The sequence below is a fragment of the Aegilops tauschii genome, chromosome 6 (genome assembly GCF_002575655.3).
Source record: "Aegilops tauschii subsp. strangulata cultivar AL8/78 chromosome 6, Aet v6.0, whole genome shotgun sequence".
Taxonomy (NCBI): Eukaryota; Viridiplantae; Streptophyta; class Magnoliopsida; order Poales; family Poaceae; genus Aegilops; species Aegilops tauschii.
The window spans coordinates 422288677-422305910 of NC_053040.3; positions in this window are offsets into that span (position 1 = coordinate 422288677).

Genomic DNA, 17234 nt, shown 5'->3' on the forward strand with positions numbered 1-17234 from the left:
TGAGCCTCTAGTTGACTAGCTCGTTGATCAACGGATAGTCATGGTTTCCTGACTATGGACATTGGATGTCATTGATAATGGGATCACATCATTAGGAGAATGATGTGATGGACAAGACCCAATCATAAGCATAGCACAAAGATCGTGTAGTTCGTTTTCTAGAGCTTTTTCAATGTCAAGTATCATTTCCTTAGACCATGAGATCGTGCAACTCCCGGATGCCGTAGGAGTGCTTTGGGTGTGCCAAACGTCACAACGTAACTGGGTGACTATAAAGGTGCACTACGGGTATCTCCGAAAGTGTCTGTTGGGTTGGCACGGATCGAGACTGGGATTTGTCACTCCGTATGACGGAGAGGTATCTCTGGGCCCACTCGGTAATGCATCATCATAATGAGCTCAATGTGACTAAGGAGTTAGTCACGGGATCATGGATTACGGTACGAGTAAAGTGACTTGCCGGTAACGAGATTGAACAAGGTATTGGGATACCGACGATCGAATCTCGGGCAAGTAACGTACCGATTGACAAAGGGAATTGTATACGGGATTGATTGAATCCTCGACATCGTGGTTCATCCGATGAGATCATCGTGGAACATGTGGGAGCCAACATGGGTATCCAGATCCCGCTGTTGGTTATTGACCTGAGAGGCGTCTCGGTCATGTCTGCATGTCTCCCGAACCCGTAGGGTCTACACACTTAAGGTTCGGTGACGCTAGGGTTGTAGAGATATTAGTATGCGGAAACCCGAAAGTTGCTCGGAGTCCCGGATGAGATCCCGGACGTCACGAGGAGTTCCAGAATGGTCCGGAGGTGAAGAATTATATATAGGAAGTCCAGTTTCGGCCACCGGGAAAGTTTCGGGGGTTATCGGTATTGTACCGGGATCACCGGAAGGGTCCCGGGGGTCCACCGGGTGGGGCCACCTATCCCGGAGGGCCCCATGGGCTGAAGTGGGAGGGGAACCAGCCCCTGGTGGGCTGGTGCGCCCCCCATGGGCCTCCCCCTGTGCCTAGGGTTGGAAACCCTGGGGGTGGGGGCGCCCCACCTGACTTGGGGGGGGGGAGTTTCCCCCCCTTGGCCGCCGCCCCCCTGTAGATGGGATCCCAGGGGCCGGCGCCCCCCCAGGGGGCCTATATAAAGGGAGGAGGGAGGTCTGCTGTACCCTAGCCCCTGGCGCCTCCCTCTCCCTCCCGTGACACCTCTCTCTCCCGCTTGCGCTTGGCGAAGCCCTGCCGGGATCCCCGCTACTTCCACCACCAGGCCGTCGTGCTGCTGGATCTCCATCAACCTCTCCTTCCCCCTTGCTGGATCAAGAAGGAGTAGACGTCGCTGCTCCGTACATGTGTTGAACGCGGAGGTGCCGTCCGTTCGGCACTCGGTCATCGGTGATTTGGATCACGACGAGTACGACTCCATCAACCCCGTTCAATTGAACGCTTCCGCTCGCGATCTACAAGGGTATGTAGATGCACTCCTTTCCCCTCGTTGCTAGTAAACTCCATAGATGGATCTCGGTGATGCGTAGAAAATTTTAAAATTCTGCAACGATCCCCAACAAACACTTCTTCCAATTGCTTGGCTTTGGGCTACGGGAGCGAGAGGAGGAGCTGCGATGGCCGGCCATGATGGGATGGGCTTTTCCGGGCGCGCTCCGATGGATACTCGCTATGGGAGGATGGTGTGATCTGGATCTGAGGATCCCCGTCTCTTTAAATAGACGATTTACTTACATGGTTAGTGTTGGGGAACGTAGCAGAAATTCAAAATTTTCTACGCATCACCAAGATCAATCTATGGAGTAATCTAGCAACGAGGGGAAGGAGAGTGCATCTACATACCCTTGTAGATCGCGAGCGGAAGCATTCAAGAGAACGGGGTTGATGGAGTCGTACTCGTCGTGATCCAAATCACCGATGACCCTAGCGCCGAACGGACGGCACCTCCGCATTCAACACACGTACGGAGCAACGACGTCTCCTCCTTCTTGATCCAGCAAGGGGGGAGGAGAGGTTGATGGAGATCCAGCAGCACGACGGCGTGGTGGTGGAAGTAGCGGGATCCCGGCAGGGCTTCGCCAAGCGCAAGCGGGGAGGAAGAGGTGTCACGGGAGGGAGAGGGAGTGTCACAACCGGTTTTTCAATAAAATAATTATTGAGATACCAATCCCTTTTACGGACCAGCGAGGAAGAATTCCTTCTCACTGGTAGACAATATCTTGGTCACAGAAGAAAAATACCAGGAGTACTAAATATAATACAAGGTTGAGCAGAGACTGCCCAACAATTTATTACATGCATGCCGATAAAACAAGACGGCGGGTAGGGTGGCAAACTACTAACTCACGATGATAACGGTGGTGGAAATATCACCGCGAAGCGAGTGATATGATTCCAGAAGACTACAGCTCATCGAGCATCGGAGTGAGGCTCGAGAAGACTTATTGCGGGTGGCGGAAGCGTATACAATACAAGTGACCAAAATCTGGGATCGCGCAGGACTGACTGGGACTCCTCTAGGCATCGGACGCGCTATCAAACTCTTCATCCAAGAGATCGCCTTCGTCAACATCTGGCCAAATCAACAAGCCAGGTGAGTACTATGAAAGTACTCGCAAGATAGTTCGGACATAAGGTATAACAAATGTAAACACGAAGCACATGAACAAGTTAACCAGTGCGATCAGACATAGAGATAATAAATACTGGGTGCCAAGCGAGGGTCTGAATGACACCTCGAGCGGAAACTGCAGAATAGTAATACTGGTGCCAAACGAGTGTCTGAAAGACTCCTCAAGCGGAAAATGCGGAATAATAATACAGGTGCCAAACGAGTGTCTGAAAGACTCCTCGACCGGAAAATGCGGAATAATAATACAGGTGCCAAACGAGTGTCTGAAAGACTCCTCGAGCGGAAAATGCGGAATAATAATACAGGTGCCAAACGAGTGTCTGAAAGACTCCTCGAGCGGAAAATGCGGAATAATAATGCCACAGTCGGGCGTCGAGGCGACACCACATAAAGGGCTTGCAATAGAAAATAAAGACAGTGCATGCCACAGTCGGACGTCTGTGCGACATCACTTAAAGGGCTTATATTTAAAGTAAGAAACAAGTACACGCCACAGTCGGACGTCTGCGCGACGTCACATAAAGGGCTTATATCACAGCTCAATAATACAATCGTTCGGGAACATAAATTATCACAAGCATGCGACAAATATAAAGTTAGTCCATCCACAGGAATAACCATAAAACTGGATTTACCACTTGAGCTTGTTCACCGGGGACAAGTTTTTTTCACACGGATAGATATGGATAAAAATGTTTACACTACTTGATCATGGATACGATGATTTGGAAAGAATTGACTCTGCAGAGTTTGTACTTAACCACAGCCAACGGATTTCAGTAGTCACGGGGACTAGTTCCGTCTACGGTGTTTTGGAAGAAACACGTCTAACCAGTACACACCCAATTCAACCATCCGAAGCCAGGGATCACCCTCGGCAACATTCAAGAAAAACCTTGAGACGGGGAGGCTACAACCTCGCGTAGCATGGGATCAAATTTCTATACGCGCGCTCTAAGAGGGTGCCCCCCCTCTCGGTCCCAACCGGAAACACCCATGCCCCCTGACCGGATGACTGGCTTTAATCCTGGGCCAAGGTACCATCATCCCGGCCTCTCTGTTTGGTGTGTACACGGAAAGAGGTTACCAACTTACTAAACCGCATCCTGGCAATGAGACATGTGGTAGCACGGAAAGGGGAAAGAACGGTAACGTGGCTCCAACCACGTTAACGTCGGAGAAAGTCGGATGACGCAAGGCTGGTATGCTACAACAGTACCACCTTGCTGCCCTTCATGTCACCACATGATTAGGCCATCTCTCATCAGAGATCATCGCAACTTTGGAACATCCGGGTCGTTGCCTTACAAGCAACGAGGTTTTTACCGACACTCATATGCCACGCACAAACTTTCACGCGAACATGCAAAACACCTGTCTTATCAAATGTTCAAAACATTCTTGCCTGGTTCGGAGAAGTCGGAGTCTAGCTCGGCGAAGTTCGCGGCTCCGTCACCTCTCCCGGAACCTACGGCAATCACGAAACGGGTACTAACGTGAAAACCAACACATGCACAGAAACTTTTCCAAATATTTTTCAAATAAATCCCATAAAAAACTAGACAAAATTTGAAGATTGTCAGAAAAAGAATCACTCAAAAATACCTTTTTATTAAAAAGTTATAAAGGTTTCTGTCCAGGGACTTATCTGTAATGAAACAGAAAAGTTCCATGGTTTTAACTGAGAAAACAGAAAACGCTTCGGTTGGGAATGCGCAAGCGCAAAGGAGAAAACGTATTTGCCCGAAGGCGCCAACAGAAAACGGTTCGAAGGAGAATAGAATAGAGGCTGACAGGCGGGGTCCACCTGTCAGGTTCAAAAAGCTCGCCGGCGCCCGAAGACTGCGGTGGACGCCGGCGTCGAACCACGGCGAGTTAGGAGAAACGGAGGGTACCAAGAGCTTCAGCGTCTTCTTCCGCGTCGGTGGGTGGTGGACTCGTCCAACGGGGAGCACCACGTCGACGGCAACACTATCTCCGGCGGACGGCGGCTCGGGTGAGGATGGGGAACTCCGGTGGAGGGCTGCAAACTACGAATTGAGGCGCGGGTCAGAACGAGGGATGCAAGGTGAAGCTACTGGCAAGAGAATGGGGGCGGGGAAGCACACACAGGGGCGAATCGGGCTGGATCCCGTGGCGGGTCGCGGCGGCCGGAGTCGAGGGAGGAGACCTCCTCGGGGCTCTACCAGTGGCTAGGCTTGCTCTAGGGGGAGTGCAGGGATGGTGGGTGCTCGAGTTGAAGCTCGGGGCCTCTATTTATAGGCAGATCGACGGGGTGGCCGTGAACGGAGAATCTCCGGCGAGCGATTATGGGGGAGCAGTGGATTGGCAGGAGGTTTGAGTGGCCAGGCAGCATCAGTGGGGGTTACTGGAGTCGTTTCACAGCTAAACGTGGTCGGTCTTGGCGTAATGGCGTCGGTCCACGGTGAGGTGACCGCACGGGCTCAACGGCGGCAGAGAGCGCGCTCCGCGCCCTGCGGTTCACGACGAGAGCGGCAGCGCGTTCGGGGGAGTGGAAGGCCACGCGGCGAGCTCCTGTGGTTTGGGCGGCGCTGGGTGGCGTCGTCGGCGCCGTGTCTCCCGCGGGCGTCCGCAAAGCCGCCGCCGGCGTCGGTCACGGGGCGGCGCACCTTCTGCTGCTCGTCACCGACGCCCGCAAGGCGCCAGGCGTTCGTGCGGTGCAGAAACAAGAGGGCGGGGACGAGGAGCAAGGCAACGCGGTGGTACTGGCGAGATCGACGTCCTTCTCTGAAGAAAACGACAGTAGGCCACTGCAGTGTTCTCTGAACTTTCTGAACTTGACATAGACAGTGCACTGCAGGTGTTCGACAGGAGGATTTTGCAATGAGATAATTTTTTCTGGAGCTGTAACTTGGTGAGATGACCACTCAATGCACCCAGGGGCTGCCTGATTTTACTTGGAATTTTTGGAGAAGGTTTTGAATGAATTTCACCAAATTTGACAAATCTGGTCCAAACTTGCAGCAGGTGTAGTTTGAAAATTTTGAACTGAAGACCAGTGGATCTTCATGGATCTTGGTTGAGGCTTCAAAGGACTAGGGAGGAGAGTTGGTTTGGTGGCAAAAATCAAAACAGAAAATGGAGTTCCTTTGTAACTCTCCAAGTGCTAGAAAAGGAGGCAGAAAATTTGTTTGAATAAGATTTAAATGGAAATAGATACATGGGGAGGTTCAACTTGCTGGATTTGATGCAAATCATGATCCAATGGTGAGGAAAGGGTTAGGAGAGAGGATTTGCACTAGGGCCATGGCAAGAAGGAATTTGTTGAAAGTGGCAAAGGACTTTCCAAAAGCCATAGTGCAAATTTCAAGGAGATTTTCAAAAGTCATTTCCCAAGTGAAAATATTTTGCCTTGAGTCCAAATGAAAAGCAAGAACCTCCAAGACCAAAGACAGATCTTGGTTGAATCCAAATAAAACTTTTGCCATAAAGAAAAATATTTGAGAGTGAGAGTTCTCTTGAAAAAAAAAAAATTTAATCACTCCCCTCAAGTCAAATAAAATCTTTTGAAAAATCCAAATAAAAACTTGGGTGTCACAACACCTACCCCCTTAGGAAAAATCTCGTCCTCGAGATTTCTGCTGATCCTCAAATAGATATGGATACTCTACCCGAAGAAAATCTTCCCTTTCCCATGTAGCTTCATCCTCAGTGTGGTTGCTCCACTGAACCCTGAAAAACTTTGTCGTTTTCTGACGGGTCCTCCGTTCAGACTCTTCTAAAATCTTTACTGGCCTTTCTCTGTAGGTGAGATCTGGTTGCATATCAATGTCCTCATGAGGTACATGCTTTTCTGGGTTGCTCACACATTTTCTTAACTGTGAGACGTGGAACACGTCATGGACGTCTGACAGCTCCTTGGGGAGGTCTAGTTGGTAGGCTACCGTGCCTCTTTGTGCCTTTACACAAAATGGTCCAATGAATCTTGGGGCTAGCTTCCCCTTTATTTTGAACCGTTGCAGACCCCTCATAGGAGATACTCGGAGGTATACGGAATCACCGGGTTCAAAGCTGACCTCACGATGCTTCTGATCATAGTAGCTCTTTTGTCGGCTCTGTGCTGTCTTGAGTCTGTCCCTGATCTGCTTAACTTTCTCCTCGGCCTCTTTAAGCATGTCTGGGCCGAAGATACGGCTGTCACCTGTTTCTGACCAATTCAGTGGGGTACGACACCTCCGTCCGTACAATGCTTCAAAGGGTGCCATTTGCAAGCTGGCTTGGTAACTGTTGTTGTAAGCAAATTCGGCATACGGCAAACTCTCTTCCCAACTGGATCCATAGGTGAGCACACAGGCTCTTAGCATATCCTCTAGGATTTGGTTCACACGTTCCGTTTGTCCATCAGTCTGAGGGTGGTATGCTGTACTGAAGGCTAGTTGCGTGCCCAGAGCTTGTTGTAGGTGATCCCAAAATTTGGAGACGAATTGGGTGCCTCGGTCTGATATTATAGTCTTTGGGACTCCGTGCAAACAAACTATACGGGAGAGATAAAGCTTTGCCAGTCTTTGTGTGGAGTAGGTAGTCTTCACGGGAATGAAATGAGCAACTTTGGTTAGTCGGTCTGTGATGACCCATATGGCGTCATTCCCATGCTGTGATCGGGGTAGTCCGACGATGAAATCCATTCCTATTTCATCCCATTTCCACTCCGGTATTCTGTTTGGTTGGAGTAGCCCTGCTAGCTTTTGATGCTCGGCCTTGATGCGCTGACATGAATCGCAACAAGCAATGAATGTGGCTATATCTCTTTTCATACCGTGCCACCAAAATCTTTCCTGAATGTCCTTGTACATTTTGGTTCCTCCAGGATGAATTGAGTATGGAGCGGTGTGGCTCTCCGTCAAGATCTGCTGCTTGAGTTCCTCAATGTTAGGTACGCAAAGTCTGTCTCGGTACCATAATGTTCCTTCACTGTCGGTGACGAACTCGGAAGTCTTACGAAGGTTCATTTTCTTCTTTATGCCTTCGATGCTGGGATGTCCCTGTTGAGCCTTCTTGATTTGTTCCACCAGGGTGGGTTGTATCTCCAGGTTCGATACGGTGCCCTTGGAGACTAACATCATGTTGAGCCTAGTGAACTCTCGCTGAAACTCAGGCCTCAAGTTTTGCGGACCGTCATTGTCCGGGCTGGGGTTCCGACTAAGGGCATCGGCCACTACATTAGCTTTCCCTGGATGGTAGTGAATACCGACGTCATAGTCCTTGACCAGTTCCAACCAGCGTCGTTGGCGTAAATTCAGCTCTGGCTGTGTGAATATATATTTGAGGCTCTTATGGTCCGTATATATTTCACAGCGATTCCCCAACAAAAAGTGCCTCCACTCCTTGAGTGCATGTATGACTGCTGCTAGCTCCAAGTCATGTGTTGGGTAATTTTCCTCATGTTTTCGCAGCTGCCTGGAGGCATATGCGACAACCTTGCCATCCTACATTAGCACGCATCCGAGACCTTTTCAGGACGCGTCACAATACACTTCAAAGCTCTTGTGTATGTCTGGCGCAGTTAAGACTGGTGCGGTTGTCAGCTTCTTCTTGAGTTCTTGGAAGCTCTGCTCGCATGCTTCCGTCCATACAAATTTCTTGTCCTTCTTGAGTAACTGTGTTATAGGTTTTGCCACTGTGGAGAAACCTTCAATAAATCTTCTGTAATATCCGGCCATTCCCAGGAAACTCCGCACATCAGTAACATTGGCGGGTGGCTTCCAGTCCAGTATGGCCTTGACTTTTTCTGGGTCTACGGCCACGCCTTCTTGGTTCAGTATATGTCCCAATAAACCAACTTGTCTTAGCCAAAATTCGCACTTGCTAAATTTGGCGTACAACTGATGTTTCCTCAATTCTCCCAAAACAATTCTGAGGTGCTCAGCATGCTCTTCTGGTGTCCTCGAGTAAACCAGAATGTCGTCAATGAATACCACCACAAATTTGTCCATGAATTTCATGAACACTTTGTTCATGAGGTGGACGAAATATGCGGGGGCGTTCGTTAGTCCAAAAGGCATCACTGTGAACTCGTATAACCCATATCTGGAAGTGAAAGCTGTCTTGGGGATATCTTCTGTCCGTACCTTCAGTTGGTGATATCCCGATCTCAAATCAATTTTTGAGAATACCTTGGCCTGTGCAAGCTGGTCAAACAAATCATTTATTCGTGGCATCGGATATTTGTTTTTGATGGTGACCATATTGAGGGCTCGATAGTCTATGCACAGCCTTAGTGTCCCATCTTTCTTTTTGGCGAACAACACAGGCGAACCCCAAGGTGAGGAGCTGGCTCGAATAAATCCTTTGTCCAACAATTCCTTTATCTGCTTCTTCAACTCCACCAATTCTGAGGGTGCCATTCTATACGGCTTCTTATAGATGGGAGCGGTGCCAGGTGCTAGTTCGATGCTGAATTCGATCTCTCGGTCTGGTGGCATGCCTGGTAGTTCTTCCGGGAACACATCAGGAAACTCGCATACCACTGGAACTTTTCTCAGTTCTGCAATGTCCATTTTGTTCAGCTTTGGCTGCTGTGATCATGGCCTTTCTTGAGCGGAAACTCTTATAGTCTTGCCGTGATGGTGAGTGAGGATCACTGTCCGATTGAAGCAGTCAATGAATCCTTTGTTGGTGGTCAACCAGTCCATCCCTAAAATGACATCCAGTCCTTTACTTTCCAACACGATGAGATTCGCGTGGAATTGTAGTCCTTCGAACTCAATGACCACTCCTTGGCAGTAACCTTGAGCGATTTGCTTATTTCCGGGGGACTTGATGATCATAGATTTTTCCAAGGGGAGTATCGGAAAACCGTGTTGCGAAACAAAACTCTTCGAAACGAACGAATGGGAAGCTCTAGAATCAAACAAAACCGTGGCAGGTACTGTGTTGACAGGGAACGTACCGAGCACGATGTCTGGGGCATTCTGCGCTTCTTCCCTGGTCACATGGTTCAGGTGACCCTTCCTGTGGTTGTTGCTGGGGTTGAAGTTGTTGTGCTTGGGGGCTGGATTGTTTCCACCATTGTTCGGCTTGGGTGCCGAGTCTCTTGGCTTCGGGCACTGTTTAGCATAATGCCCTTGTTGACCACAAGCATAGCAGGTGACCCCTGGACGGTATGTGAACTCCTTGTCCCTGGCATGAAACTGTCCGACGGGGCTCGGCTCAGTAGTCGTGGATCTCCTTGCATCTGTCCTTGGGACCTCAGTCTTGCCTCGGTTGCTGCGGGCAAGAGTCGTCTTGTCCCTCTTCCGCTTACGGATATCTTCCAGACTACGGCGCTCATTCTCCAAGGTGATGGCCTTGTCCACCAGCGTCTTAAAATACGGAAAGGTGTGCACAATCAGTTGGCATCTCAGTGCTGGTGCCAGGCCGTCCAGGAATTTTTCCATCTTCTTGCTTTCTGTCATGTGCTCGTCGTAGGCATAACGAGACAGCTGGGTGAACTGACCGTTGTATTCTGTGACTGACGTGCCTCTCTACTTCAGGTCATCGAACTCTCTCTTCTTGATCTTTAGGATGCTCCTGGGGATGTGTGCCCCACGGAAGCCTTCCTTGAACTCTTCCCAGGTGAGGTTGTGTTCCCTGGGATGCATGTGTAGGAAGTTTTCCCACCATGCTGCGGCTGCTCCAGTAAGGTAGTGTGGTGCATAAAGCACCTTCTCATGATCTGAGCACTGAGCAATAATCAGTTTCCTTTCAATCTCACGAAGCCAATCATCGGCTTCCAGCGGTCTGTCGGTGTGAGAAAAAGTTGAGGGGCGAGTCTTCTGTAACTCAGATAACTTGGAATGGGGTTGATAGGGTTCATGGTGGTTTCCCATGTTGATGACATGGTTCATCATCTCTTGGTGCTGTTGCTGGCTTTGCTCGAAGAGACGGCATACTTGAGACAGTGCTACTTCGCTGTCCTGTTGCCTGGACTGACCCTGAGTGAAATTGTTGCTGGTCTGTGTCCCGTAAACCTCTTCTGGCTGATTGGGCATGGAGCGAGTTCACGGGCGAGACATTTTTTCCAGTCTGGGGTATTATTTGCAAAACCCATGAGAAAAATTGTGTAGCACAAAAAATCTTGCAAAGGCAATAATCAAAAGGCTTCAAGGTTTTCAAAGAAACACAAATGATTTTTTTATGGAGAAGAAGTGCTTAACATAAATCTTACATGCGAAAAGCAAACACGTGATACAGCACTCAGGATGCGCGTACACATCCTGACATGTTATTAAAAACTAGCGTACTACTCCGGAAGGCAGCAAACACACCAATACAAACTAGCGTACGGAAATAAACAGCACATCATACAGGCAGACATAACACGCGGCTACTCGGTGCTCTCAGTCGGAGATGGTGAAGATCTCCTTCCCCTTGCCGATTGCAAGGCTCAGCGGTCCAGGAGAATCAACCTCCACCTCCTCTCTAGCTGGCTCCTGGCGTGTGACGCTGCGCTGCGGTGACGGTGCGGGGGCGACTGGTGGTAGAGCGTGTGCGGCAGGTGGTGCGGCTCTGACTGGAGTAGGAGCGATGACTCGGTCGAACTCCTCAGTGGTAGGCAGACGGCGAGCAGTGGCCAAAACGGCCGGTGCATACGAGGCTGAAGACAAGACGAATGTCAGAGGCGGCGCCGTGTGGAGAAGCTCCTTCCTGCTGGCAGGACCGCCCCGGACTAAGTCCATGCGGGCAGCCACAAGATCATCTACGAGGTTGTCGAAAGACTCCTCCAGAGCCTTGAGATACTCCACAACCATCTCGATGGCTTCATCTCTTTCTCCCCGATGGCAGGCGAACGCATAGTGGCTGGTGTAGGGCACATGGCATGGGAGGTAGCGGTAGCGACGAGTCTTCATCGTAGGAAGGATGTCCCGAAGGCGAGCTATCGCCTCGCGGGCAGCCATCTGCATGGCATGCCTCTCCGTAGGCATGGCCCTTCCCACAAAATGGAAGTGGCGAGCAGCAGATCGTCCTCCCTTGAACTGCACCACGGCTTGGTGCATAGACACGTCGTCACTAAGCTTGTGTTGATAGAGAGTGAACTCCGGGCGAGCTGCTGGCCCGATCGCGAGCTTGGTGATGGAGACGAGGAGCTTGACAAACCCCTCGGGCACGTTGGTGAACACTCGATTCTCACAGCTGCTGCCAGCCATCTACAAAAGTAGGCAAAAATTCTGAGTAGTCATGTCATAAATTTATGATGACCAACAGAAAATAGCTACAATTGCAAAATGTTGAAAAAGCACAAAAACGCTAATAACCGATTAGCGAACGCACCTAGTGGCTTCCTACAGTCAGCCTGGCTCTGATACCAAGCTTGTCACGACCGGTTTTTCAATAAAATAATTATTGAGAGACCAATCCCTTTTACGGACCAGCGAGGAAGAATTCCTTCTCACTGGTAGACAATATCTTAGTCACAGAAGAAAAATACCAGGAGTACTAAATATAATACAAGGTTGAGCAGAGACTGCCCAACAATTTATTACATGCATGCCGATAAAATAAGACGGCGGGTAGGGTGGCAAACTACTAACTCACGATGATAACGGTGGTGGAAATATCACCGCGAAGCGAGTGATATGATTCCAGAAGACTACAGCTCATCGAGCGTCGGAGTGAGGCTCGAGAAGACTTATTGCGGGTGGCGGAAGCGTATACAATACAAGTGACCAAAATCCGGGATCGCGCAGGACTGACTGGGACTCCTCTAGGCATCGGACGCGCTATCAAACTCTTCATCCAAGAGATCGCCTTCGTCAACATCTGGCCAAATCAACAAGCCAGGTGAGTACTATGAAAGTACTCGCAAGACAGTTCGGACATAAGGTATAACAAATGTAAACACGAAGCACATGAACAAGTTAACCAGTGCGATCAGACATAGAGATAATAAATACTGGGTGCCAAGCGAGGGTCTGAATGACACCTCAAGCGGAAACTGCAGAATAGTAATACTGGTGCCAAACGAGTGTCTGAAAGACTCCTCGAGCGGAAAATGCGGAATAATAATACAGGTGCCAAACGAGTGTCTGAAAGACTCCTCGAGCGGAAAATGCGGAATAATAATACAGGTGCCAAACGAGTGTCTGAAAAACTCCTCGAGCGGAAAATGCGGAATAATAATACAGGTGCCAAACGAGTGTCTGAAAGACTCCTCGAGCGGAAAATGCGGAATAATAATGCCACAGTCGGGCGTCGAGGCGACACCACATAAAGGGCTTGCAATAGAAAATAAAGACAGTGCATGCCACAGTCGGACGTCTGTGCGACATCACTTAAAGGGCTTATATTTAAAGTAAGAAACAAGTACACGCCACAGTCGGACGTCTGCGCGACGTCACATAAAGGGCTTATATCACAGCTCAATAATACAATCGTTCGGGAACATAAATTATCACAAGCATGCGACAAATATAAAGTTAGTCCATCCACAGGAATAACCATAAAACTGGATTTACCACTTGAGCTTGTTCACCGGGGACAAGTTTTTTTCACACGGATAGATATGGATAAAAATGTTTACACTACTTGATCATGGATACGATGATTTGGAAAGAATTGACTCTGCAGAGTTTGTACTTAACCACAGCCAACGGATTTCAGTAGTCACGGGGACTAGTTCCGTCTACGGTGTTTTGGAAGAAACACGTCTAACCAGTACACACCCAATTCAACCATCCGAAGCCAGGGATCACCCTCGGCAACATTCAAGAAAAACCTTGAGACGGGGAGGCTACAACCTCGCGTAGCATGGGATCAAATTTCTATACGCGCGCTCTAAGAGGGTGCCCCCCCTCTCGGTCCCAACCGGAAACACCCATGCCCCCTGACCGGATGACTGGCTTTAATCCTGGGCCAAGGTACCATCATCTCGGCCTCTCTGTTTGGTGTGTACACGGAAAGAGGTTACCAACTTACTAAACCGCATCCTGGCAATGAGACATGTGGTAGCACGGAAAGGGGAAAGAACGGTAACGTGGCTCCAACCACGTTAACGTCGGAGAAAGTCGGATGACGCAAGGCTGGTATGCTACAACAGTACCACCTTGCTGCCCTTCATGTCACCACATGATTATGCCATCTCTCATCAGAGATCATCGCAACTTTGGAACATCCGGGTCGTTGCCTTACAAGCAACGAGGTTTTTACCGACACTCATATGCCACGCACAAACTTTCACGCGAACATGCAAAACACCTGTCTTATCAAATGTTCAAAACATGCTTGCCTGGTTCGGAGAAGTCGGAGTCTAGCTCGGCGAAGTTCGCGGCTCCGTCACCTCTCCCGGAACCTACGGCAATCACGAAACGGGTACTAACGTGAAAACCAACACATGCACAGACACTTTTCCAAATATTTTTCAAATAAATCCCATAAAAAACTAGACAAAATTTGAAGATTGTCAGAAAAAGAATCACTCAAAAATACCTTTTTATTAAAAAGTTATAAAGGTTTCTGTCCAGGGACTTATCTGTAATGAAACAGAAAAGTTCCAGGGTTTTAACTGAGAAAACAGAAAACGCTTCGGTTGGGAATGCGCAAGCGCAAAGGAGAAAACGTATTTGCCCGAAGGCGCCAACAGAAAACGGTTCGAAGGAGAATAGAATAGAGGCTGACAGGCGGGGTCCACCTGTCAGGTTCAAAAAGCTCGCCGGCGCCCGAAGACTGCGGTGGACGCCGGCGTCGAACCACGGCGAGTTAGGAGAAACGGAGGGTACCAAGAGCTTCAGCGTCTTCTTCCGCGTCGGTGGGTGGTGGACTCGTCCAACGGGGAGCACCACGTCGACGGCGACACTATCTCCGGCGGACGGCGGCTCGGGTGAGGATGGGGAACTTCGGTGGAGGGCTGCAAACTACGAATTGAGGCACGGGTCAGAACGAGGGATGCAAGGTGAAGCTACTGGCAAGAGAATGGGGGCGGGGAAGCACACACGGGGGCGAATCGGGCTGGATCCCGTGGCGGGTCGCGGCGGCCGGAGTCGAGGGAGGAGACCTCCTCGGGGCTCTACCAGTGGCTAGGCTTGCTCTAGGGGGAGTGCAGGGATGGTGGGTGCTCGAGTTGAAGCTCGGGGCCTCTATTTATAGGCAGATCGATGGGGTGGCCGTGAACGGAGAATCTCCGGCGAGCGATTACGGCGGAGCAGTGGATTGGCAGGAGGTTTGAGTGGCCAGGCAGCATCAGTGGGGGTTACTGGAGTCGTTTCACAGCTAAACGGGGTCAGTCTTGGCGTAATGGCGTCAGTCCACGGTGAGGTGACTGCACGGGCTCAACGGCGGCAGAGAGCGTGCTCCGCGCCCTGTGGTTCACGACGAGAGCGGCAGCGCGTTCGCGGGAGTGGAAGGCCACGCGGCGAGCTCCTGTGGTTTGGGCGGCGCTGGGTGGCGTCGTCGGCGCCGTGTCTCTCGCTGGCGTCCGCAAAGCCGCCACCGGCGTCGGTCACGGGGCGGCGCACCTTCTGCTGCTCGTCGCCGACGCCCGCAAGGCGCCAGGCGTTCGTGCGGTGCAGGAACAAGAGGGCGGGGACGAGGAGCAAGGCGACGCGGTGGTACTAGCGAGATCGACGTCCTTCTCTGAAGAAAACAACAGTAGGCCACTGCAGTGTTCTCTGAACTTTCTGAACTTGACATAGACAGTGCACTGCAGGTGTTCGACAGGAGGATTTTGCAATGAGATAAATTTTTCTGGAGCTGTAACTTGGTGAGATGACCACTCAATGCACCCAGAGGCTGCCTGATTTTACTTGGAATTTTTGGAGAAGGTTTTGAATGAATTTCACCAAATTTGACAAATCTGGTCCAAACTTGCAGCAGGTGTAGTTTCAAAATTTTGAAGTGAAGACCAGTGGATCTTCATGGATCTTGGTTGAGGGTTCAAAGGACTAGGGAGGAGAGTTGGTTTGGTGGCAAAAATCAAAACAGAAAAAGGAGTTCCTTTGTAACTCTCCAAGTGCTAGAAAAGGAGGCAGAAAATTTGTTTGAATAAGATTTAAATGGAAATAGATACATGGGGAGGTTCATCTTGCTGGATTTGATGCAAATCATGATCCAAAGGTGAGGAAAGGGTTAGGAGAGAGGATTTGCACTAGGGCCATGGCAAGAAGGAATTTGTTGAAAGTGGCAAAGGACTTTCCAAAAGCCATAGTGCAAATTTCAAGGAGATTTTCAAAAGTCATTTCCCAAGTGAAAATATTTTGCCTTGAGTCCAAATGAAAAGCAAGAACCTCCAAGACCAAAGACAGATCTTGGTTGAATCCAAATAAAACTTTTTCCATAAAGAAAAATATTTGAGAGTGAGAGTTCTCTTGAAGAAAAAAAAATTTAAATCACTCCCCTCAAGTCAAATAAAATCTTTTGAAAAATCCAAATAAAAACTTGGGTGTCACAGGGAGGCGCCAGGGCTTAGATATTGCTGCCCTCCCTTCCCCCACTATATATAGGGCCAAGGGAGAGGGGGGCGCAGCCTTGGCCCTTCCTTCAAGGAAGGGTGCGGCCAGGGAGGAGTCCTTCCTCCCCAAGGCACCTCGGAGGTGCCTTCCCCCTTTAGGACTCTCCATTTATCTTATCTCTTGGCGCATGGGCCTCTTGGGGCTAGTTCCCTTGGCCCATATGGGCCAAGGCGCACCCCTTACAGCCCATGTGGCCCCCCGGGGCAGGTGGACCCCTTGGTGGACCCCCGGACCCCTTTCGGCACTCCCGGTACAATACCGATAAAGTGCGAAACTTTTCCGGCGACCAAAATAAGACTTCCCATATATAAATCTTTACCTCCGGACCATTCCGGAACTCCTCGTGACGTCCGGGATCTCATCCGGGACTCCGAACAACTTTCGGGTTACCGCATACTAATATCTCTATAACCCTAGCGTCACCGAACTTAAGTGTGTAGACCCTACGGGTTCGGGAGACATGCAGACATGACCGAGACGACTCTCCGGTAAATAACCAACAGCGGGATCTGGATACCCATGTTGGCTCCCACATGCTCCTCGATGATCTCATCGGATGAACCACGATGTCGAGGATTCAATCAATCCCGTACCCAATTCCCTTTGTCAATTGGTATGGTACTTGCCCGAGATTCGATCGTCGGTATCCCGATACCTTGTTCAATCTCGTTACCGGCAAGTCTCTTTACTCGTTCCATAACTCACATCATCCCGTGATCAACTCCTTGGTCACATTGTGCACATTATGATGATGTCCTACCGAGTGGGCCCAGAGATACCTCTCCGTTTACACGAAGTGACAAATCCCAGTCTCGATTCGTGCCAACCCAACAGACACTTTCGGAGATACCTGTAGTGCACCTTTATAGCCACCCAGTTACGTTGTGACATTTGGTACACCCAAAGCATTCCTACGGTATCCGGGAGTTGCACAATCTCATGGTCTAAGGAAATGATACTTGACATTAGAAAAGCTCTGAGCAAACGAACTACACGATCTTGTGCTAGGCTTAGGATTGGGTCTTGTCCATCACATCATTCTCCTAATGATGTGATCCCGTTATCAACGACATCCAATGTCCATGGTCAGGAAACCGTAACCATCTATTGAACAACGAGCTAGTCAACTAGAGGCTTACTAGGGACATGGTGTTGTC